We start from the raw sequence: 27,011 nt of genomic DNA, 5'->3' as shown, positions 1-27,011 counted from the left end.
GGGTTTAAGCCTTCTAATCGCAAACCTCTGACAGAATTTCAACTTCAGTGAAATCAACATTTTTAAAAATCTGGATTGTAAAAAATTCTGATTACAGGAGAAATTCTAACTCCAATCATAAAAGACACACATTCCAATGGTCAAAATCACAACTGTAGAAAAAAGAACTTCAAAGTCTCACAATCAAAAAATTGAACAGGACTGAGGGGCAAATGCAGCAATATCATAGAAGACGGGAAAATTCTTTTTCATTTACTTCTCTGCCTCCCATGTGAAAAAAGAATAATAATACCTCAACTGACTGGATATTTGAGAAACAGAAGTTCTAAATAATCAAAATGTCACCAGGGTCAATCATTTAAAGCTCTAATGCCAATCTCTGGAGCAAAGTTACTATTTCACACATAATTCTAAATGGTCTGAATTTTCAAACAGTAAATGAGAAACAGCAAGAGAATCATAGTGACATGTTCAAGTTAGACGATAAGAGGAAACAGAAAAACTAAGCAAACAAAAATTCAAAGAAGTTCAAGTTTTAGGACCGATTGTCTCAGACACAAACAGCGATATAAAACAACAATGAAAGGACATCACTATATTTTAATACTGTATCTTGACCAAAACTTCTACGGATAAATCTGCATTCAAAATAGGTTTTGTATCTCCTGTTAAAGAAGCTAGAAATGGACTTCTAAAAAAAAAAAAGGTGGACTAAATATAAATTTTCCCCAGTTACTCCAGATACTAGACTTGAGATAAAAACAATTCATAAAAATAGAAATAAAACCATAAGATCAAAAAAATTAAAATTGGGGATAGGTATAGACAGGGATGCATTTCTGAAAGATGAAAGTATATATGAAAGTTGACATATCTAACAAGCAGAAAAAGCCACAGCCTTGTTATATCCTTTAAGAGTGATACAGAAATGATGGAAATCAATGTGTCTAACAAGATCCCAAAGAAGCATGATTGCTGAGTAAAGGATATAGCAGAGGGTAAAAATAAATACTAGAGCTAAAAATAGAAGAACTGTTACTTGATTGTATAAAGGACAACTGTTATCTTCCATCCCTATCTCCAAGCAGAACCTAAATAACTGACATTTACCCTCCACACACATACCCCAGGCATATCCTTTCTAAGTGAGTGACTGTCTAGGGACTAAGTGGGAATGCTGGCACGGAGTAAACCCTTCTCATCTGGCATTTAAAGAACCCATACCCTGGCAGCAAGCTCACCTCCCTCTTCCCCTAAAATAAGGCCTGCCAAGGGATGGACCCTATTCTGTACTGCCCTGCCCCCAAAGTACTCTAGCCAGAATTCCTACTCAAAGGAAAAATCTAGTACAGAAAGCAGTCCAAGGAAAAGCGTAGGAGGGAGGGAGACCCAGAACAGGAACCCAATCCTATTGAATGGTGAAGCAAGAATCACCAAGCATTATCAAGAAAAGTAAGCTTGAAAAAAAAATGGTTACAAAAACAAACAAGAAAACTGACCAGAGGGGAAAGGAGGGTAATTAAGGAGACAAAAGATGTATTTTAAAAATCTACTTTACACATTCTGAGACTCAAGATGGTATTACAACATTGTATAAGAATGCAGAAAAAGAGAACAAGAAAATTTGTTGACTTCCCTCCAAAAAATCAGCCAAAAGAAAACAGAGGGGGAAAAAAATTCCCAGAACACAGAGCAAAAAGAACCACAAAATATAAAGACAAGACAAGTAGGCTCAATCTAAGAGAAAAAACATTTATCTAATGAAGAACCAACAAGCAAACAAGAAAATGAAGAAAGGACAATACCAAGGATATTACAGAGGAGAAACTTCGTGGAGTTTGAAAAAGAATTTAATTCAGGGGAACTGAATGTCCATAACAAATAAAACAAAAATAACCTCCACACCTAATTACAACTTAAAAGAAAAAAAGATGATACTAAAAATTTATAGACAGAATAAAGAACCAATCACCTTAAAAGGATAGTAAACCAGATTGACATATATGATTTCTATCAGCGTCTGGATACTCAGAGCAATCTTTTGGAGTTCTAAAGGTAAATTATTTGTAACCAACAATATTGTATCCAGCCTAACTATCAATCAAATATAAGAATAAAAATAAAGACATTTTTGCACAGAAGAGCATTGTAAAGTCTGTCTTTCATACACACCTTTTTCAGAAGTTACTTATGCATGTACTCCGTGGAATAGAAAAAGGAAAAAGAAAAGAAAGATATATAATAGAATGTTATATATAAAAGAATATAATGAAAGGAAGTCAGAGAAAGAGACCTAAAAGGTAGCAGTACAAACTGAGCCTAGGTTACAGACAACTCCAGATAGAACACACAGTACAATAGGTAATATGTAGGTCTGGGGTGTGGGAAAGCAGCCAGGACTTTAACACAGGCATATAGAATAAGAAAGAAGGTAATTAGAAAAGCCAAGAAAAACAGGAAGTCCTATCCAAATACTTTTTAATTCAGTGGTAAGATTTTGGTCATATCCAAATAAAATTTGCTGAACCTTGATATTATCAGCATTTTTCTTCTGGTAGCACAGGGGCTGCTTAATATGATCTGTAGATAAGGAATTATAATCTGAGCATACTACCTGGCCCAGCATTGAAAAATATGTACATAGTCCAATAAAGTATCAACCACATTGGGTTGCTTTGGGTTTTTTGTTTTGGTTTGGTTTGTGTGTTGGTACCAGGGGTTGAACCTAGGGACACTTAACAACTGAGCCACAGCCTCAGCCTATTTTGAGTCTCATTAAATTGCTTAGGTCCTTGCTAAATTGCTGAGACTGGCTTTCAACTTGGGATCCTCCTACCTCAACCTCCTGAGCTGCTGTGATTACAGGCATACACCACCATACTCAACCATTTCATCATTTAGAAACAACGTATGGGTTGAGAATTGAGGAGAAAACATGTTACAAAGACAATAAAAGGTATAGCCACAAATTTAGGAGGACGAGAGAAAAAAAGAGGGAAAATATGAAAAGTTCAGGTAATGTCTAAAGTTCGGAAATATAAGTACGGTCAACAATCAATTTAAACTAGGATGTTTTATAAAAGCAGCATTACTTCCTTTATTGTATATACATCAACAACCTTCATGAACCCTATCATTCCTCTAAAAGGGAAAAAAGTTCTTTAAAAATAATTGAGGCTTTTTTCAATTTCTTTCAGATTCATTCAGTCTTCAGGGTGGCAGGGGCCAAGGATGGGACTATTCGTTGTACAGGAACTGACAACAAAGAATGACCCGGCCTAAAATACTAAATACAAATTGAGAAACACTCATTCCTATGATAGTGTCTGAACATACAAAAAAGCTTTCACAAGCATAGGGAGTGTTGTGACTGGTCTAAACAGATTCATGGACTGCCCTCTGGATCCTCACAGGCCTCTGAGGTTTAGCTATAAGCCCTCAAAGATTCTATGACATATGCCAATGAGTATGCTTTATCCACTAGATATTCTCCCTTGGCCACAATCACCTCAGCTCCTATTAGTATGGATAGTCTTAGAACCTCAACTACCTCCTCTATTCAACCACGACTTATAGTTAAGACAACATTAGATTCTTAACAAATACACCCCAAGTTTTTAGTAGCTTCACAATTAAATTTACATTCTACTGTAGGTGTTCCTATTTGTTGCATAGCTTTCTTCTACACAGTAATTTGGGGATTCTAGATTCTTCCAATCTACCACCAGGTAAAAGCTCCAGACTCCGCATCTGGCCTCAGACTGGAAAAGATGAAGAAAGAAGACCTATTTCTCTGCCGCTTCAACCCTGGAGTAACTATCATTTTCACTCACATGGCACTAGTGAAACTCAGTTGCGAACAAGAAGGTGCACAGATTTTGATGTGCATGAGCTACACCCGCCATTCCCACTATTTCTCCTGCATGGTCTCACCCCCAAAATGGGAACCTCAAAACAGGCTTGCTGGCCTTCACTGATAACTTCTATTTCCTTCACAATGAGTATCTGAGAACCCCCAGATCTTCTTTCATACCACATTAGAACCATGAGAAACTCACAGGGTTCCATTTCTGGTCCCCCCTCAGATTAAATACACAACTATCTTCCCTTGCAGCCACCCCTATCAGTGTAAGGATAGGCACAGGGTGATAAATGGTTAAATGGCTTATAGGTTTTGACCTCAAGCAATCTGACTCCAAGACTATGCTGTTCTGCCTCTCTAGATTTCTAAAATAATAGGTGATAACAGAGTCCTTCCATTACTATCAATACATTTTTATAAAGCATTCACATCTTACAAAACAGCCTAAGAAGGATTACAGACTGCATACTATGATGGCACAGCACTATTTTTCTTTAATTCTAAATGCTCATGTTAAATGTTATTATGGTCATAATACACAAAAATTAAATAGTAAACAAGCCTAATCTCTAAGAAGTCCTTCACCCTACTCCCCACTTGAACAAAGTACCTATTCCTTCTTGTCAACAGCCCCACACCTCATTACTACTGCCCAATAACAATATTACTTAGACAGAAATGCTCTCTTTCCAGATCTGGTAGGCTCCCATTCCACCAACACATACCTACAAAAACTTCATAATTTTCACAGGGATCTAATCCTTCTTTGTAAGAAGCTATGCAACCTGAAAAACTACTGCTATTATGTAGACATTTGGCACCTACACCCCCCCCCCAAAAAAAAAAAAACAGGTTTTTTTAATGGTGGTCATTTCAATGAGATAGATTTCAATTATATAGATTCATGTACCTCAAATATGACTACATAAAAACCATCCATATCAATTCTGCAAATCAGTCTTATTCTCTACAAAAAAATTTTAACAATGTATCCTAAAACACTATGCTCTTTTTATTTCTGGTTAGTCCAACGGTTACTCACAGTGAGAAAACAGCAGGTTTGCTATATTTGCTTTATTCCAGAAAACAGCAGGTTTGCTATATTTGCTTTAGTCCAACTATTTTTATGGTTTTTAAAAAGAATGTCTATAATCCCAGCAGCTTGGGAGGCTGAGGCAGGAGGATCTCAAATTCAAAGCCAGCCTCAACAAAAACAAGGCACTAAGCATCTCTGTGAGACCCTCTCTCTAAATAAAATAAAAAATAGGGCTGAGGATGTGGCTCAGTGGTCAAGTGCCCCTAAGTTCAAACTCCAATACCCCAAAAAAATGATATCCATCAAATAAAAGTGAAATGAAAAAAACTATATATTTCATCAGAAGTGTATTTTTAATTAAATCACACAGAAAAAAAAAAAAAGATTTAGAAAGATCATAAGGTCAAGACCTGTCACAAGAAACAACTGCAAACGAACTATTCAAGGCAGTATAATAATGGTTGTTAAAAAGGTTCCAAAGCCAGCAGTCCAGTTAAACTTCAAGTTTAAATTCTTTGGTAGGCTCTACTACCTACCACTTCTCAGTGCTTCCGGTTTAAGAAAGAAGAAGAAAATAGCCTGACATTTGGGGTCCTTGTGAGGATTAAATACGATGGCATGTGTCAAGTACTTTTAGAGTAGTACCTGATATATAGTTAGAAGTCAACACACAAAAGTTATTATCATCATGACCAAACATTCCTCTAAGACTCCAAGACTCTCCCTTTGAACCTATCAATTTTTAACAGTCCTAAATCAAAAAGCTCCTCATTTTTATTTCAAAAAAAGTCAAGCTTTAAAACCATTTCCCTTTTTATTCAGTCCTTTGTGAATACAGAAGACTTTGTGTAACTGGCTTCTTTATCATTTGAAGACTCAAAACTCTTCCTACTCTTTTTATAATAAACTTTCCTTCCAAATATTATCCAAAGAACAGGTTGCTCCACAGATCAGGAACAATACAAAGAGTTCACAAAATATATTGAAATTTTTAGATTCATAAAAGAACAGCTACTGGAGCAAAAAAAAAAAATTTAGATAAGAAGTGATACAGAAGTCAATTGTTCTGCTTTTAAAATACTGAATACTATAATAAAACACAGAAGGTAGAAATATTTATGGTTCACTCCCGCTCCTACCACTAAAACCAGATATACTAAGAGCTAAAGTTTTCTTAATACCTGGAAAACTTCTTGTTTCTTCATGACAATAAATAGAAGGCATAATAAGCAGACAATTTCTTCAAAGACAAATTCTGTAGGAAAGAAAAAACTAAAGGGACAGATTTCTCATTTCCTTTGACACCAGGCTATTTTCAGATACACAGCCTACACCAAGACCCAGTAAAAAAGTTTCCCAGGTTAAATGACGTTTTCCCCTGTTCCCAAGCTAACCTCATCTCACTGGTCTACATCTAGTTTACACTACATTATCACATATTCCTTTTGTTCTTCAATCATGTATCAGGAATTTTTTTTTTTCATTCTACAACTATTGAGCACTTGGAGATAAAAAGAGTGAACAAAACAGTCAAGGTTTTTAACTATCATGTGACAGCTTACATTGTCTGGAACTTTAACAAAGGAAAAAATAACAGGGTATAAGAGTATGATGTTCCAGAACAAGGATTTCTTCCTTACTAGCTCTCTCCCTTGCAAGCTTGGCAACACTTTTTAAGAAGAAAAAATCCTTTTATCATGTCTTCCAGATGAGACCTTCAACTTTATGACTTTACAAGGGGATATAAATGGTGAGGAATAAAGTGGGAGGAAAGAAGATCTGAATTCTCTTAGGAGACTCCCACATACTGACATGAAATATGCACATATTAGTCCACACATCTATTCCTGTGTCCCATCCACAAGGAAACTATACATACCTCTGTCACAACTGCTCCAATCAAAAAACACTTCTATTGATTTCCTTGTGCTCAGCCACCTTCATTAAAAGAAGTACACTTCTCAGAGGTGTTTTTATTTAGGTTGTTCTTATGTCTCATTTTTAAGTCATACTCATAAGAATAAGGTAAGATCTATATCTTCTACTTTTGAATTTCATGATTTTCCAAATGACTGATATTTATTTTACATCCAAAGTTGAAGACATTTAAATATTAAAGTATAAAACTTCAAGTATTGCAATTAGGGCAAAAATGTTCCCAAATGATGGTACAAAATTACATGTAAGTATCAATTCTTTGTCTTTCAAGTTTCAATTCGAGTAACATGCTCTTTTTTTTTTTTTAAGAAAAGAAAATGGACCTTTATTTTTCACCATACCCCTAAGTAAATGAAAAATGGATTAAAAACAAATGTAACACTGAAAACTGTAAAGTTACTAGAGCATGGGGGAAAAGTTCTTAATAACGTGCTCTTGGTGGATTATTTATAAAACAAACTAAATTGAAATGTACTAAGCACTCGCTAATTAAAATTCTGCAATTCATCCTTTTAACAAAAGGCCTTTTTGTAATGCACATTCTATAAATTCAAAAATTTTATCACTTGTCTTAAAGCAAATTGAAACATAATTTCATTATATATAATTGGATAACTATCCCCAAAGTATATTTTAAGACTAAATTTAAAAATGAATCCAGGAACTAAATAAGGTTTTGCCAAATGTCTTTGTGCTGTGTGTTATAAAAAATACATACTTCATTGCTTCTAAAATGCAGTAACACTCTAACTGAAAAAACAGAGCAGCATCTTCCCACAGATAAACCAATAACTATTATAATTCAATGAAAGAAATAAACCACGACCGTTTTTTAATTAAAAGTATTTCTAAACACCTGTGTTGAACATTGTGGCTCCAACTGTTCACATGGAATTTGACCGCAACAACTTAATCTCCATAATTAAAGATCTAAAAGGTAGCTCTTATGTTTCATCTATTCTCTTTGAACTGGCATATTATAGTCATTCCATACATAATTGCTATCAAAAGAAAAAACAGAGTAACATATTTGATATTAGTTGTACTTTTAATAGAGGATATTTTAACTTGCATGAACTTTTCATTCTCCAACCTGTTTTATAAAATTAGCATAATCTCACAGAAAAACAGGTTCTAGCAAGCTTAAAAACTGAGCAGAGACACAATCAAGTTTAAATGATAGTATATGGAATGGAGACAAACTAATGAGCAAATCACCTGTTCCTGAATAATTCTTGCTCTCTCTGGAACCCTAAGTGTGACACACACACACACACACACACACACACGATTATCTGAAAAGACCGAAAGTAGTACTAAGTGTGGGCTATGTTTCACGTGAATTAAAAACTCAGCCCTACACAGGATATTTTAATACTACTCAGAAGTCAAGTGTCTTCCAGCAGCAGAAAGGCGAAAACTTCATTAAATTATTCAAAGCAAATAAGCTTATATTATCAGATAAGTTTTCCCATATGTTTAGGGAGGAGCACAAGTTACTTATTACTTCAGAGAGCATTCAGATAAAATGAAATTAGGTTATGTTCCGCAACACAGATGTCTCTCATAAAGTAAAGTATTAAATGTCTTTTGTGAATGGAAAATCTGCATATACTGTTGCTTAGCCTCAGCTGGTCTTGAGTGGGTGGCTGAATGAACCAAAAGCACGCTCCCCGTGAAGCTCCTAGAACCTGATTCCACTCTGGAGAAAATTGAGAATCAAATATTAAATTGAAAAGTACAGCAAAGGCTTCACCTTTCCTCCTACGTTACAAGAAGGCCACAGGAACTGAGGTTTAGAGAACAGCATAGTGTCACTGTGCAAGGGCGGGTGCGGTCTGCGGTGCGCGGCACAGCCTCTGGGGCTGTCACCGGAAAACCTGAGCCTCGCCTTAACCGCGCGGAGCGACAAAGCGCCAGCTCTCAGGGGCGCGGGGGCTTCCGGAAAGACCAAGCCAAGCGCCTGTCAAACTTCGGGAGGAGTAGACACCCGGGCGATCAAAATGCTCCAAGTGCCCCCTACCCCGTTCCTCTGCCGCGGCTTAGTAAGCCTGCAGATGCACCTACTGTGGGCCCCAAAACACTCAACCCCCGCCCGCCTTTCCGATTCTCCACTCCAAAAAGGACAAAGGAGCCGAAGAGGAACTCCTGCTCCAGGTGGCCAGGAGTCCCCGACGGCGCGAGCTCTGAACGTGGGAATAAGGGAGCGCAGTCGCCCAGAGGGGGGCTAGCCCGCCGCCCCCGGACTCGGGACCCGCGCGACACTCACCGGTGCGTAGCCGCTGGAGAGGCGGCACGCAGGGTGCCGGTTCCTCCCGCGTCTGGGCAGCACCGGGGTCTGGGGCCCTACACGCGTCTGGCCGGACCCCAACTTATTTCGGTAGGGGTCGCCGGCAGCAACTGCGGCGCGGGCAGGATGGAGGGCGCTGCCTGTGTAGCTGCCGCGGGGGCACGGCCCACGAGCGGGAGGGACCTCGGCCCCGCGGTCCACCAACCAGGGCGGGCCCTCTGCTTCCCTCCGTCTGCCCGCTATCGGCGGCAGCTACTGCCACTGCCAAGGCTAACGCGACAGCCGCTCTGGCTGCCGCTACCACCGCCGCCCTGCTGGGAGCGCGTCGCGGCCTAATGTTGTCATCCGCCGCGTCGCCGCCTTTCTGGGCACCCAGAGCCGCCACGATCCTTCACATTCTAGCGCCCTCCCCCTCCCTGCCCCGCCCCCGGCTCGCAGGCTCCGGCCACACCCCCTTCCCGTCACGTGACTGCGCGCGGAGGCGGCCAGTAGAGTTGCTTCCCCAGCAGGGCAGGCGCTAACCGAGCGGTGGCATCTGACAACACCTTGATGTGCCAGAGTGTCGTCGCAGCCAAATCGCTTCCGCACCCCCCCAGGGCGGCCCCGGGACTCGGGACACCGTCGTGGGCCCGCGCCTGCGGGCCAGCGGAGGAAAGGCCTTCTAAACTGAACCTCCCGGGCCCTTCCCACCCTGCAGATACTGCTCCGCAGAACTTCCTGGCCAGGACCCCACCTCTCCAGCCTTGGGCTTGGAAAGTTGCATCCAAACAGGCAAAAAGAGGGCATCATGATGTATAGTATCTGGCTCGAAAAGCTTTCAGTAGCTGCTTGTTCCTGTTTCTAGTAGCACGTTAATTGTGGCATTTAACTTACTGTTTTCCTCATTAGAGGTTTTTATTTTTGGTTAGACGGTGGTGTGTTTCAATCACGCTGGGATGAAAATAGCCTAGCAAAGTAATTTTTGATCTTAGTCATGTTCAGGATCCTTCATGCCAGTTTTACAGTCGTTACGTTTTACAGTGTGTGAGGTTGGTGGAGGTTTAAACAGGGATTTTAACAATTCCTTTTCATTTTTAAAATAATGCCTAATTCTTTATTTTTCCAATTACCTGCACTCTTGGACTTAACCTTTTACCTTCCTTTTTACCCATGACCCCAGGAGTCCACTCTCCCTCCCTCCCACACTTTTGCCGAGAGGGAAAAGGTAAAATGCTAGTCGTCAAAAGGAATCCCAATATATTAATAAAAGTGGAAGAATCATACTTAGACCCATTTAACATGGCAAATGAGGGAGCCTTCTGCAATAATTAAACTCATAGTTACTTCTTTTCCCTTCTAGCCCAGAACTAAGTATTTTTTCCCTAAAACCATTCTCATTACATTTTCCTGATAGGGAGTCAGATGGCATATTTTGAAATGAGTAAACCATACAAACCTTAATTTATAGTAGTTCTTAAAAAACTATAGATTTTAAAACTCACCATTATTTTATGTCATCCAAGAAAGAAAAAAAAATGCTGCCAGTTAAACTATGCCATGCCACTGATCTTTGAGACACATCTTGAATTCAGAGATGTTAATGTGAAAAACAATGAGCCTTAGAATCCCTGAGATATTGTAATGAACTGATGTTCCAATGAGAAAAAGATTCTATCAGGTTCTGTTCTAAAATCTGAGATTGAACTTGTACTTCTGATAAACAAGAGGGAAGTTTATGGCTCTGTGAAGCTAGTAACTTTGGAGTTTCTCAACAAATTGAAACCTGACTCATTTTCTGGAGCAGTTTATCTCAAACTGTAACTGAAAAAAAAATTTTATTTTTTAATGAAGTAAACAAGAATGGAATAGAATTTAAAAGATCAGAGTGCATTACTAGCTAATAAGGGTAGGATGTGCCTGGCAAAACTCCTATTCGAGGAGGGAAGGGCAAGAGAGTGTCCCATGCTGTGATTTAAACTATTTCTTGCTGTAAATTGCAGTCAATAAATATTTGGAAAAGATTGTTGCTAGAGCATAGATAACATGTAAAATATACCATAGACTCTATTTCCATGGTGCTTTTCTTTTACTTTGAGAAGTGAAATTAAGATTAGAAAAAAGAGGTGAATTGTTTTGCTTAATCCTTTCCTACCTCAGCCCTAATATCCTATTTTGGCTTTTAAAATTTTTGTTATTTGTTGGAGTGAAAAGCATTGAACTAGAAACAAGGAAGCCTCCATTATAGACATAGCTAATTAGATACGTGACTAGATAAATTGCTCTCTGCATTTCAAGTTCTGATAAAAGTAGGGAGTTAGACTACATACTCTTTTAAGGAATGATACTCAACCTTTTTTTCCCCCCAGCAGATGATATTCACATAGGAAATAGCGATAGTATAACAAGGAATATGCCGATTTTTAACAGACTAACTCATTTCAGCTTCACTCAAAAAAAATTAAAATACAAGTGACTGAAAATAAAAATATTACTGGAAAGCAAATGTAAGTATATATTTGTATATATTTCATCATCTTCTAAACTTTAATTAAGGCTAGTGATTTTTGTCAGGAATAGCTAATGATTTTCACATGTTACAAATGTTTTCAACACAATAATGTATCAATATAATACAGTTGAAAAAATCTCTAATTTGCAGATCCTTTGAAATCTAATTTCTGTGATTCCAAGTGTTATCATTCCATATAACATTTTCAGTGTATTAACAACATCAAGCTAAATAAAATATTCTCCAAAGAATAATTATATTTATTTGGGAGTAGAAAAAGCATTATAGTGGAAATAGAAGACCATTGTAATGGTAATACACATGCCATAATAAAGGTCACATTTAAATAGATGAGGCAAGGGGAAGATTTTAAAGACAAAACTGAGAATTACGTAAGATATTTTGAAACAATAATTCTTGGCCCTGATGATTAGTAACAAGAGTGGCATCATTCTGAGGTTAAACTGACAGTTGCTGGGTAGATGTCCTTGTAAAAGTACTGTTTATAAAAGGTCAGAGTGGCCTCTGAACAAGCTTTTGGTTCTGGCATAGTCTTTTGGTTCTGGAATAGTCAGGACATCATATATAAGAACCCTTCCTTCATAATCTCCTAGATTTATTTATTTGTGTTAGGGTTGACACAAGCAACTCCATTTTGATTTTGGCAGCATACACACTTCTTTTACAACACCATCAACAAAAACTAATACATGAGTCTGCATTGTAACTGATAAATGTGGGATAATTCCATTTGCTGTTAAGAGATAAACTACAAGGCTCTTTAAGTGATTTTAAGAATAACATTTTAAAATAAAACTTTTCATTATAAATGTCCAACTTTAACTCTAATGGGAACTCATCTCTTTTGCTACTGCCTAATTAATTATACATTTCTAAGAATGAGTTCTTTTTTTCCAAATCAGTTTAAGCACTAACAGGCGTGATAATCTTTCCCACGGAATATATTTCACCCTGACCTAGAATGAGGAGACTCTGCTTGAAGTTCTTTTGTTTATCCCTGTAGACTATCCAGTTAGACACATATGTTGCCAAATGTTGCTAGTCAGGATTCTAGACTAAAATCCACATTTTCTGGGAGAAAATTGAGATAGAGTACAACCTCAAACAACATTTATAGAACTTTGAAACTGCAGTAGATAGTAATATTCTTGCTGATCATATGACTTGCCAATGATTTTTGAGTAGATGTGACACATACTAAATCAAAGAAATTTTAAATTTGAATGCAACATTCAGGTCAGTCTTTTGTATCTTCTGCCACCTGGCATGAGAAAGGTGTGTTCCATATAAAATCTCAGAATAAGAAAATATAAGAGCCGTAATCTGAGCACCTTGGGAGGCTGAGGCAAGAAGATCACAAGTTCAAGGCCAGCCTCAGCAGTTTAGCAAGGTCCTAAGCAACTTAGTGAGACCTTGCCTCAAAAGAAAAAAAAGCGGGGGGGGGGGGGGGGGGGGGGGGGGTACTGGAGCTATAGCTTAGAGGTAAAGTGTCCCTGGGTTCAATCCCTAGAATCAAATAAAAGAATAAGAAAATATAAAACTGATTCACCCTGAAGCAGCACTAACACACAGCTACTGACATGAAACAAGAATAAAACAAAAAAAAAATTGTTGTAAATCACAGAGATCAATGACATTGTATGTTATATGTAGCATAACCTCATACCAACAAATTAGAGGTTCAGAAGTTAAGTGTACTATAGAACAATAATAAACATCTACTTAATAAAAAATAATAGATATCTACAAACTAGTCAATCAGATAGTTGATATAAATCCACCTAAATTTATATTAAAAGTATATTTTTAAAATCTACAGATTTGCATGCAAAAATGCTCTCTTATACATTTTAAGTATTTCTGTTTAGTAGTACTTGTCTAAAAGAACTATCTCTTAAGGAAAATTTGGATAATAGAATATAAAGAATATAGGCTTCTCTTCTGGCAATATCATGAATGAGTTACCTTAATCAGTGGTCACACTGAAAACAAAAATCCTGAAAAAAACATTTTTAAGAAATCATCTTAAATAATTAAATGACAATGAGGCAAGAGATTGTTAAGTCAAAAACCTAAATGAAGGCAGAAACCCAGAGAGTTCAGAAGAGCCTACAGCTAACCTTTTACCTCAAGAGTTGCTAAATCCAGTTAATGTGAGCTTTGGTTTTCATGGCCTAATGAGAGACAAACCCATGACCTGCATTACACACACTCAGGGAAATCTGCTGCATGTTCAAAGACTGTTGGTGTGAGCATCTACTAGAAATAAACCTGACCCTACTAATGTGCATACTCTTCTCCCAGAGCCTGCAAAAGAAAATAATAAATCTTGGTACCTGCTCGACAGGGGAAAAGCAGAATCATACTTTAGAATTTGAAGCCACAATCCAATTCTCACACAAAATGTTACTTGAATTCATAGACCTGGATAATAAAAACCTCAAGCTGATCATTTAATGTAATGAGTTTTTACCGATAGTGCTCTTCAACGCCTGGCTAAAGCAAATGCCAATTCTCTCTGGAGGAACCCACATTCATCTTAGGCCTTATACATTCCTTATTCATCACAGGAATGACTATAAATAAAATTCTGAGGAAAATGGCCAGCTCATATTTTTAAAATAACAAGCACAAAAGAGAATCGGACACTATTATTGAGAAATACTGCTAATATAAGACAACAGAAACAGATTCTGGAGGACTTCAGATACTGGATTTATCAGGTGCAGACTATAAAATAACCATATTTAATATGAACAAAAGAATAAAAGACAAGCTTAAAATTATGTACAAAGAACGAGAAACTATAAAGAATGAGGATATTTCAGGAAAAACATAGAATTTGAAGCATTAAACATTAAATGACATTTAAAAAAATCAGTGGACAAGTTTCATAAGTCTACTTGACACAGCAGAAGTATAGCTAATGAGATGGAAGATAGAGATAAGGTGACCCAAATGTAACAGGAAAAAAAACTTCTTAATAAATGTGTATAAGAAATATTAAAGAGATTTTAAGTGACATGGAAGACATGAGGATAAGGTTTAAAATAAATCTAATTATAGCTTTAGGAGAAAAAGAGACAATGAGGCAGAGGCAATACTTGACAAGATAATGGTTTAGAACTTACAGAACTGATGAAAGACTCTAACCTACAGATTTAGGAAACCCTCCAAATCCTAAACATGTTAAAGAATAATAAACCCAACTTATATACATCATAACAAAGATGCATAATGCCAAATACAGAGAGAAAACCTTAAAATTAGTAGAGAAAACATAGGCTTTCTTCCATGTTAGGTAACTGACCTCATTAGCAGCCATAGAAACAAGACAACTAGAGTAATGCCTTCTGTTGGCTAAAAGAAAATGATTGTCAGCTTAAAATTCTATGGTTGTTGCAAAGCTCTTTCAAGAATGAGGTCAAAGTTAAAGTACTTTAATGCAAGCAAAGGCAGAGTTTGCAATGAATAGATTTTCATTAAAGAAAAGACTAAAGAAATTTCTAGACAGGAAACAATTCCCGGTGAAAGATCTGAGCATTAATAAGAGCCCTGGAAGGGGTAAATATTTGCACAAGTCCAAAAATTCAATTGAATACTGTACAAAATAGTATTAACTTAAAATTAGTTAATATTTTTAAAAGAAAAAATAATTTTATTCATATGACTAACATTAGGAATAAGTCTAACCAATTTCTCATTTTATACCTGCTGTTAAACAAACCCCATCAGGGTAAGTATTTGACCTTCTGTACTATTATCTTCATCTGGAATATGCCTTTAAAAGCAAAATCAGTATATATCTCCATTTATTTTTTTATTATTTCCTCATCCATATAGGCAAAAATTATACTGATATTCTATTTGCTTATTTTTGTATGCAGTGCTAAGGTCGAACCCAGTGCCTCACGTGTGCTCTGCCACTGAGCCACAGCCATAGTCCTACACTAATATTTTATTGGTATTTTCTTTTTAAATAAGTGTAGTAGTGCAGCATTTTAAACATTTTTCTTCATAACGACTTCCTTGTTTCAAATTTGTATAATGTACCAATGAAGATAATTTTTATAGTCATAAATTAGCATATATTTATGAGATCATGATTTAGAATAATAAAAAAGCAGAATTATATACCATTCTCACAAAACTATGAAGCTAATAATGATTCCTACCATAGAAGGCTAAAAGTGAAGGTTCATCATAACAAATTATATAATTATGTATTCACAGGTTAAGGACAATTAGTCTTATTGAAAAGCTCTACCTACTCTTTCCACCCACATTGCCTATTCAAAATTAGGTACGTGCTGTGATTTTTAACAGCCTCTCTAGAAATAGCTGAAAATTTGTGCTCTAGGTATAAGGATTGACTTCTCAGTTTTAATTCAACTCAGAGGACATCCTAAAGTCAAAATAAATTCTACAGAGAATAAAAACCAATCTCTTTGGGATAAGTACAAGGACTGTACATTCCCAATTGTGTGTTTTTCATTTCAACTTCAGGCAAGTTTATAAAACGCACTTTATCACAATTATGGGACCCATCATAATTCCTTAGCTATCCAAAGCTATAATGCAAAGGAATTGTGCTTTCCTTAAACCAAAACATTACTTTTTTTCCTACACAAATATATGAGAATATTCAAAACATATTCCTTTAATACTTTGATAAAACTGAATTGATAAATCACTGGAAGTGTCCAAGTGACTTTTGTTTGTATCTTTTAACACACACACACACACACACACATATATATATACATACACACACACACACACACACAAATTTAAGTGTCACTGGTATTCTAGTTAGCTACTAAATTACTAGCTAATTATTAGATTATTTCAGTTAACTTTTATACAACCTGTATTTATACAACACTGTGAACTTTCTGGGAGGTCACAGTATTTCAATTTGTGTAAACCAGGTTGTACATTAATTTTTTCAATTTAATAAGTTATATATTTTTACTGGGTCCTAGCCCATCTGTTTACAAAAAATATATATCTCAAGCATTTGTATGTTGTTCCACCTTTGTACTAAATAAATGCAAAGATAGCAAAAGCCTCACTCTGTATAGTGTTTCAAAACTGTAGTTTCTGCTGTTCTCTGCTAGGAGTAATAATGCTTGTTTGCAACATTCATAAGTAACAGCCATCAACATGCCCCTCCTAGCCCCTCCTGAACACAGGTATCCCAAAAGTAACAAGGTGGAGAAAGAAAGCATATACCCTGTGTTCAATAAAGTTTGTTTATTCACTCATCTATCCCGTTCTTGGGTCTATTCATATTCTCACCTGGTTATTTTCATTCAATTCCTATGGAAGTCTTACTTTTGCCTGATATTCTCACATACACCACTGAGACCAGATTTCTAATCCCTTCTCCTAGTCATTTCTTTTAACCCTTAATCCCTATAAAACCTTCCTGGAAATTGACTGTGGTTGATAACACCTTTATTTAAAACTCCATCTCTGAATGTCAACTCCTTTGCAGAGATGGGCACAGACTACACCTCTGGTGATCTCATGTTTTTGCTTACTTCCCACTAACTTCACTTTGCAGTCACCCAGAAGTCTGACTGGACATCATTTGCATCCTAGCCACCATCACCCCCTTTCCAGGAATTGATAAAGTACACCATATGAGTATAATTATCTAAACTAAGAGCAGTGAAAATTCTGGAGGAAAACAGACAAATAAAGGCAAGGGTGGGGAGACACTGTTGTAGACCTATCAATTAAATGCAATGTGTGGACCTTTTTTAGATTTGATTTAAGCAAATCACTTATAAAAAGACCTTAAAATAATCAAGAAAATTTTAATACTGACTGGACATTAGCTGATATTAAGAAATTATTTGTCTCAAGGGTAATAATAATACATGATTCTGTTTTGTTTTAATGTCTCATTTCTTAAAGACAGCAAGCCCTTCCTTTAGTGGAAAAAATAATTTTCTTTACCTGTAGATGAGAGTCATGGGAATGTACTCTCTAACTGGCATATGAAATTTTATACCCTAATTCAATATGAAAATATAATAATAATTTCCTCCTTATCATATCTTTGATCTTTGGATAAACTATTTGAATCAAAAGCAACCCATACTACTTACCTGGTATTTGCTCCAAACCTCTATTAAACCACTGAAAGGCCTGACATGGTGACTTGTGGTACATAAATCTCTGATTGAACATGCTAACATGTTCAAATTTATATAAAGCAATCTCCAAATACAGAGCACTCTAGACATGCTAAGAAGCAGATGTACTGATCTCCTTGGCCTTCACATGATTCAGCTACAAATAGATTTGAACAGATTCCAAATGCACTACTTGTCAAATTCATAAGAAGTAGCAAAAAATGTCAAGTGAAAGTTTAGACTTCTCCTTGAATAGCAATGACTGTTGTTTGAAGGAAAAAAAATCGAAAGAATTCTGTTAATGTTTTATTTCTTCAGTGCTAATATTTGACAAGAACTAAGTGCATTCATTCCACGCATAGATGTTCTTTGTGGGTTAAGTGATAACTCGGAAACTGAGTTAGTAATAATATTAGGTCCAAAGAAAATTTGAAAATAACTTCAACCGGTGTTATAAAGTTCATTAATATGAATTTTATATTTTATAATGTAATAGTGTAGAGAGTTGATCTCCAACACAAAAGATCAGAGACAGATCTCAGTTATAATCCCAGACCTGTCATTTACTAGCTATGTGACCTCATCTAGCCATCTTCTTCATCTATAAAATGGAGTTTAAAAAAAATACCTACTTCATAGTTTTTAGTGTTATAAAAACTAAAGAACTCAAGAGATAGAAACTATTATGATTACCATCTTTTGGGAATGCAATATTCTGTACATTTTCACCTCACTCAAGTGGAAGAAAATTATAAACAGATCATATACTCCATCAACCTTTCACTGATACCAAGCCTTTTGCAACAACTGGCCTAAGGATTATAGAGGATGCCTAAACAGGCATAATCTCAGGCTATGTAAGCAGATATATTTAATTATCTGTACAACCCCTAATATGTAAATATCAGGATTTCTCATGTGCTATGAAATGAAATCCACTTCCTCAGTAATCAGGAGAGAGCAATTACAGGAGTTGTTTTTCTTCAAGGAAATCTCTAGCTGGACTTGCTCTTACAATACATGGGGTCAACACTCTTGCCAAATTTATTTCTTAGTATAATAAATCACAGTAAAACAGAGCTTACGTTTATGAACTATGCAGTAATATATACATTTCCTTATTAATTATTGTGCTTCTTTCTTCACAGGTACACTTAGCAACCCAGAATATCTTATCTATGATTTAGGGTTGTGAGGACAGTCCGGGGTTGAACCCAGAAACATTCTACCTCTAAGCTACATCCCCAGGACTGTTTGTTTGTTTTAAACAAGGCCTGGCAAAATTGCTCAGGCCAACCTCAAACTTGCAATCCTCCTGTCTCAGCCTACTGAGTAGCTGGGATTACAGGCATGTACTACTTACTATATTTGGCTTATCTCTGATTTTAAAATGGCTATTTGAAACCCTTTTTTTTTTTTTTTTTTTTTTTGAAGCAAATAAACTGGATGTAAAGACCTGAAGAATTCAAGATAACATTTATGGGTAGATTATAGGTAATAAAGTAGAGTTTTATATAATGTATTTTATACTATTTGACACAGCATTTGTTATCTGTTCTTTGTAGATATACATGATAGTATTGTGTATTTTGACATATACATATATGGAATATAACTTATTCTAATTAGTATCTCATTCTTACAGTTAGTTGTACATGATGTGGAGTTACACTGGTTGTATATTCATATATGAATATAGGGTTAGGGTAAGGATTAGTTTTATTCAGTCATAAAGAATAACAAAACATCATTTTCAGGAAAATGGATGGAACAGCCAAGGATATTGTTAAACAAGATAAGCCAGACTGAGAAAGTCAAGGATTGTGTTTTCTCTCATATGTGGAAACTAGAGAGAAAAGGGGGGAAAATGGATCTCTTGAAAACAGAAGAAGGACCAATAGGGGATAAGGAGAGAACAAAGGGAGTACTAGGGAGTGAAACTGATAGAAGTATGTTATCACGTGCTGATTAACAAAAAGGAAACATAATATGGCAAAATCTGCTCTAAAATCCTGGTAGAGCACTGCTTTTATGAGAATTATGTTCATAAAAAAATGTGTTACCTATATAATCACCTTTAGTTGCAAGGGAGACACAACACTTTTAAAACTGTTTATATTGTTGTCCAAAACCAAATTGGAGTTGGCTGGAAATATAGCTTTAGCATGTACCAAGTCCTGAGTTCAATCCCTAGTACCATTAAAAAAAAAAAAAGGATTGAATTTCTGTTTGAAAAGAAGAAGCAGAAAATGGATAATGATGGGCTAGGATTTTAGCTCAGTTGTCAACAATAGAAAGAAAGAAAATTAAGTCTGAGGCCTGCTCTAGAAGTCAATGCTGGGTCCTTACCCATGTGGTTTTAGTTTATTACAAATAATGGGGAACAGAAGAACATAATCCATTGTTGGTGGGTAAATTTGAAAAAGATGTCAAGAAATGGGTTGAGTCTTATTTTCTTCTCCCCAAATTACCATTTAGACAAAATACTCCTATTTGGGGAAGATGGTAGAAAGAAAGATGGAAGCTACTCTTCTCTATATTTCTCAAAGGAATGTATTCCTCTGTTGTTATTATTGTTTTGTACTGGGAATTGAACCCAGGGATGCTTAACACTGAGCCACATCCCCGTCCTTTTTTTAAAATTAATTAATTTTTAAAATTTTTTAAAATTTATTTCTTACATATATGACAAAGTGGAATGCATTACATTCATAATTATCCATTCACAGCACAATTTTTTGTAACTCTGTATATAAAGTATGTTCACGCCAAATTATGTCATTATACGTGAGCTCTCTTTTTTTTGCATTACAATTCTTAATACACCTTTTATCACAATTTATCATATCTCTGTATATAAGGTATGTTGACATAGCAAGGACGGTGGAAGGAGACAGTCATCATTATACAAAATACATGTATGAAGATGTGAATTTGGTTTCAACATACCCCAGCCCTTTTTTAATTTTCATTTTGAGACAGGGTCTCACTGAGTTGCTTAGAGCCTTGCTAAATCGCTAATGCTGGCTCTGAACTCATAATCTTCCTTTCTCAGCCTCCTGAGCCACTGGGATTACAGGTGTGCACCACCATGCCCAGAGAACATACTCCTTTTTTACAAAGTAGGAAAACTAAGGCAAAGATGGCTCTCCTTAACATTGAGAAGTAAATCTTTGCTGTGTTCTGAATGTTTATTCTGATTCTGCCTGTCTTATAAGACCCCAATTCTTCGGTGGTGAGTCATATCCCACTTGGACTTAAGAAGTATTGAAAACCCTGGTTGTGGCTGCACATTAAATTGATAATGTTCAAGCGGTTTTATTGGTAAGACATTGGTTTTCTTTTTATCTCTTTCTTTCTGGCTTTCTATCAACTGGTTCTGAATTGAGAGAAGAGTTAAGACAAGAACAGCTGTCACTGCCTACGCCCCATTAATGATAGAAAAATACTAAATTTTTGTGCCCAACTCTATCCAAAAGTGTTTCATGAGAACCTAAGTCTAGAAAAATAAATGGAAAAAGAAATCTTGCCAGAAGATCCCAGTAAAGAATGATCGTAAATATCAGAGGGTCAACAAACACACATACACACATACACACACACACACTCAAAATATGCAAAAAGGAATTTGTTCATTTCCTCATGAATCCCTACTGTATATGATGTAGTATTCCAAAGAGAAGATTATAGAGTTGGAGTATTTTAAATAAAAGTTACTTAGTACTCTAATTTGACTGATTAACTTTTGAATTATTATAATGATCAAAGGCAGAGTAATTTATTGCTCAGAGTTGATAGAATTCAATCAGTATTATAACATTTGAGTGCTTACTACTTCTCAGGCAAGCAGTTTTTATAAAATAACGGATAGAGTCTTCAAAACAACTCTGAGACAATACAACAGGAAAGTCTAGGTTATGTTACAATTGAAAAAATAAGTCAGCAGCTTAACTGAACAGATTAATTTCTTATTCTCAAAAAGTTGGCTCTCTATGCAGGCAACTCTCCGGCAACTGTCCCATAGGTCATGACATGATAATCAAGGCTGCTTCAACCTTGTGGTACTACACTTTTAACATTAATTATTTTCCAGACTGCCACAGTAGGTGAAGAATGATAGGAAATTTCATACCAGCCTTTCACTGCCTTATCCTGAAAGCGATACATATCAATTCTTAATAATTCACTGTCTGAGTCACATGGCTCCATCTAATTGCAGAATCTCTGAGAAATGCAGTCAACCAACTGTACACACAGTAGAGGGAAAGAATGGAATGCTGTTTAACAATAGTAAAATATACCATAAAGAGCAATTATTACTGTTCTCTTCGTATAGGTGAGGAAATGGAAACTTAAAAGTTAAAGAATTCATCCAAGGCTACATACAAGATAAGAAGGGGAGCCTTTAGATAAACTTGGGCAGTATGACTCCAGAGTTTGTGCTTAATCTCTATCCTACAAGACCTCCCAGCACCAAGTAGAACTGGCGGTACATAGCTACCAATAGGGATGTTTAAATAAACTCATATAAACTTAATTCAAATAATTTGCTGAACACTTTTTTTGTGCCAGTATTGCAGTTGTATCTGGAGGAGAGTTGCATTATTTAACCATCTAGCTCTCTTGCAATTTTGAGACTGTGATATAAACAAATAGGACAACTGTAATGGTTAATTTTAAATGTCAACTAGGCAATGCATGATGCTCAGTTATTTAGTTAAACATTGCTGGGGCTGGGGCTGTAGCTCAGTGGTAGAGTGCTTGCCTGGTATGTGTCAAGGCACTGGGTTCAATCCTCAGCACCACATAAAAATAAATAAATTAAACAAAGATTTTTTAAAAAAAAACATTCTGGATGCTTATGTGAAGGTGTTTTTGGATGAGACTAACATTAAATCAGTGGGCTTTGAATAAAACAAAGTATTCTTCAAAATGTGGGTAGGCCTCATTCAATAGGTTAAAGGCGTTGATAGATGGAAGATTGACCTCCCCAGAGCAAGAAGTAATTCTGCCAATATCTTGCTTTTGGACTTGAACTGAAACTCTTCCCTAAGTCTCCATAGCAATTCTTTAAAATAAAGACATACATGTCTAAGCTTAAAACTTAGCTTCCATAGAGAAGGTTAGAAAATTATGCAGATGCTCTTTGAATTATGATAGTTATATTCCAACAAAACTATCAAATTAAAAATACCTTAAGTTGAAAATGCACAATACTTTCAGTGATCAGTAACCCTACTAACCATTGTTACTTGGCAACACAGAGTACTAAAGCGTTTTGGTTGCTTACTCTTACTTTATGCCTGCTTCCCAGCAACACAAAGGAGTATCATACCACAAATCACTAGCCCAGGAAAAGATCAAACTTCAAAATTTTAAGTATAGTTCTTATTGAATAGTACCAGTTTTGCACCACTGTAAAGTTAAAAAATCATTAAGTTGAACTATTTTAATTGGAATATCATCTGTATAGGTTAAGAACAAGCCCTAAAACCCAGGTATGGTGGTGCAGGCCTAGAATTCCAGCAACTTGGGAGGCTGAAACAGGAGGATTGCAAGTTTGAGACCAACTTCATCAACTTAGCAAGACCCTGTGTCAAAATAAAATTTAAAAGGGAGTGTGGATGTAACTCAGTTGTAGCTCACTTGATGCCTGAGGCCCTGGGGTTTAATCCCCAGCAACACACACACACACACACACACACACACACACACACACACATGCAAACAATGCAGTCGCTATTTATTTTGATCACAGAATGTTGAGTGGAAAAGAGTGGAATCCTATAACAAACTATAGAAAAAGCACATGTTTATTATTTTTCTATAATATAAGAAATATTTAAAATTAATTGTAAAATATATAAGATACTGGGAAAATAAAATAATCTGCCACATGTTAACCTCAGAATGTGGTTTTATAATCTGTATACTTTGAAGAGTGTTTCAATTATTTTCACAAATTCAGTTATTTTCACATTGTAAGAATGTGTTGCTAGGTTTTAATTATCATTTTAGAAGGAATTCACCTCTTCTACACAGCATAATGCTAACTGACAAACACAATTTTAAGTTGTTTTCCTGTACAAGATTTTGTTTTTGAAGTATTTAAGTGCCCCCTGCTGGCCACACAATTACAGAATTCCTCAAAGAAAAATTCCCTAGATTGCATTTGCTTATGATAGTGATAAACTTCAGAAGAGATACATTCAACTTTTTCATCAAACGGGTTATTTTTCTTTTTATATGTACTTTTAGTTGTTAATGGGCTTTATTTTATTCATTTATATGTGGTGCTGAGAATCAAACCCTCACACATGCTGGGCAAATGCTTTACCACTGAGCCACAATCCTAGCCCCATCAAATAAATTCTTAATGGGTGTCTGGTGCTTCAATTGAGATGTGTAAGTAATCCAAAGTTCTTTTTATAATATACATGTCATTTTTTATCTCTTCAAATCCTTTTATGAAACCATGCATAAATAATTTACCAAATTAAGAGGGGGAAAAACACTTGTTCAGGAATATTAAAAACCATATATTTATCCTGTCTCTGCTACCATCTCTGTGACCAATCCTGGACAAGACACTTTTTACCTTTTCTTCATATTTACTTTTTTGTCCATATAATAAAGTATAATCAACATAAAACAGACTGCACATAAAGTATATAATTTGGCAAATTTTGACATAGGCATGCAACTGTGAAACCAACCCTACGATCAAGATATAGTGAATATTTTTATCTCTCCAAAAATCTATACATGCCATTTTGTAATCCTTTCCCTGCCCCTCTCAGGACCCTTTCTTCCTCAAGTACCCACTAATCTGCTGTCTGTCACTGTGAAATAGTTTGCATTTTCCTAGAAAAGAAAATAATTTTCAAGTTCATTAGAGATCAAAATGAAATATAGAAACACTTAAATGCTTTTTAAATGTTAAGAACAACAACAACATTGAGTTTCCTAAGACTAGTAGAGTGTTTGCCTTACATCCATGAGGCCCTGGGTTCAATCCCCAGGACTAGGGAGAAAAAAATTGAGTTTCCTTATCTTGAAACCTGAGGTAGCAATGTGATACAGTAGTTAAAGCCTCAAGCTTTTGAATCATCAGCCATGAGCCTGGACCTTGGCTCTGTTATTTATTGGCATGATTTTGAGCCAGTTACTCAACATTCAAACTGGGGTTAGTAGTTTCCCCATACTTAAGGAAATAGATAATAATAGCATCTGTCCTCATAAGGAGGTTGGGAAATTGCATATAAGCACTTAGCTCATGACTGGGCCTGTATAAGCAAAGTACTCAATCAATGGTAGACATTTCACAGAGCACCACCCACAAGTCTGAGAAAAGGAAATAAAAACCCTGACCATACAGCTTCTGTTAATTTAAGGCAATCATTTTAAATGTTACATGAGGACTTTTATAGATCAATTTTGAAACATGGTATCCAGCTGACTCTGACTCAAGTCCTTAAGTACCTCATTTGGGCTTCTTTTCTCATAACTCCTTTCCCTAACTGTCACTATATCCCTTTCTTTAGAATCCCATCCCCCAAACATTATGACCTGATAGTCATCTCATTTCACCTTTGTGATTTGACCAATAGTGGCCAAAGGAGAGTGGAATGATAGTAACTCAACCAGAATAGAGTGAATGATAATTGCCAATTAAGGTGGCAGGTACCATGGAAATAGAGATAAATGAAGAAACTGGTGTTTTTGTAATAAACATTTTTTTAATAGTTCTCTCCTTTATATTAAGTATTGCTGTTACTCTTTTTGAACTGTCACATTCTGTCAAGTTCATACCTAATAAAGTTCTCTCCCTACAACAGAAACTACTTTAGCTCCACTTGCCAGCCTATCCCATACTAGCCAATCTGGAACTGATTCTAACTGTATGGAGGCGAGAGTTAAGATGCTATAAATTGAAAACATATAAGGAAAATACATTTGGCATGCTTTCTTCCATGAAATTTTCGCACTGCATCATTAAAGAAAGCCCTGAGGAATACCTGGGGAAGAGGGTAATTCTTCCGTGGGAATGAGAATCTCTGGCCTACCATGTCTCTTATCTTGTAACATACCACTTAACACACATGGATTCACTCCTATCTTTGTTTGGTTCCCTCTCAGAAATCAGAGTCTGAGACAATACCTTATGTGTACATAGTTGATTTTGGGAAAAGATCCAAGTGAATTGGAGTGCAGACTGGTAAAACCAGAACAGAGAAAGAAAGTAATTAAAGAGAACTTTATCACTCTGGGCCTTGCTGTAAACAATGTGGGCTCGTTTTGTTAGACCTTAGAATAGCTATCTAGAATTCACCAAGAATTCTGTGCCTAAGTGAAGAAGAGGGGAAAATGTATTCATTAGTTTCCTTCTTCCATTGGTCAATGTGACAGACAGATCTTAAGATAACCCCCAATGATCCCTCCCTGCTTTCTGGTATTAATGATCTTCATTAAGTTCTTTCCCTCTGAGTCTGGGGGGGGAATCTGAATTGTTTGCAAACAGAAGAATATAGTGAAGGTGTCAAGGTGTTCCTCCCATGATTACATTACAGTCTATGGTAAATATGATGTGATATCACTCTCATGGTTACATCACAGTATATAAGAATACACCCTCAAGCCGACACTCTCCCTCCCTCCCTCCTTCCCTCCCTCGCTCCCTCCCTCCCTCTGTCTCTCTCTTATTTACTAGCCTTGAGGAAGCAAGTTGTATATGTCAAAATACATTCTACTGTCATGTTTAACTAAAAATAACAAATTTTTAAAAATGAGATTAAAAAAAAAAAAGAAGCAAGTTGCTCTGTTGTGAATTGCCTGCGATGGTCAGATGGCAAGGAACTCACACAGCCTCAGGAAGCTGAGAGCAGTTTCTGACTGACAGTGAGCCAAAAAACTCCTGAGGCTCTCATTACTTGTATTACCAAATTCTCTGATAAAAATAATATGGCACTGTACTTTATAATGTCAAACCCTCCCCTCCACATAAACTGTTTTTCATTTTCCTTAGGAATGGTTTTTCATCTCTCTCACTATACTTTAGTCAAGCACAACTAGTTTGGAGAACTATAAACAATTTGAACTAATGTACAGATACTCATTCATCAAATTGAAGCTGGCCCACAAGTTTAACTCAAGTTATATGAAGGAAATTATTTTAGACAAGGGACTAAATTTGGGATATTTACATAAGAGTTCATTTCTAAAACCTTCTA

General features: G+C 36.1%; 1 protein-coding gene across 3 annotated transcripts in view; it reads right to left on the bottom strand.

The window, feature by feature from the left end:
* Osbpl8 (oxysterol binding protein like 8) overlaps positions 1 to 9,522 on the bottom strand; it is a 174,106-nt gene extending 164,584 nt beyond the window's left edge. For all 3 annotated transcript variants that reach the window (XM_027920867.2, XM_027920951.2, XM_071609670.1), the window contains exon 1: positions 9,106 to 9,522. The gene's annotated coding sequence lies outside the window, so the exon portion shown is untranslated. The remainder of the gene's footprint in view (positions 1 to 9,105) is intronic.
* Between the last annotated feature and the right edge of the window lie 17,489 nt (positions 9,523 to 27,011).

This window comes from Marmota flaviventris, chromosome 3 (genome assembly GCF_047511675.1).
Source record: "Marmota flaviventris isolate mMarFla1 chromosome 3, mMarFla1.hap1, whole genome shotgun sequence".
Lineage (NCBI taxonomy): Eukaryota > Metazoa > Chordata > Mammalia > Rodentia > Sciuridae > Marmota > Marmota flaviventris.
Note: the sequence above shows the minus strand (reverse complement) of the source record. Positions and strands in the feature narration are given on the sequence as shown.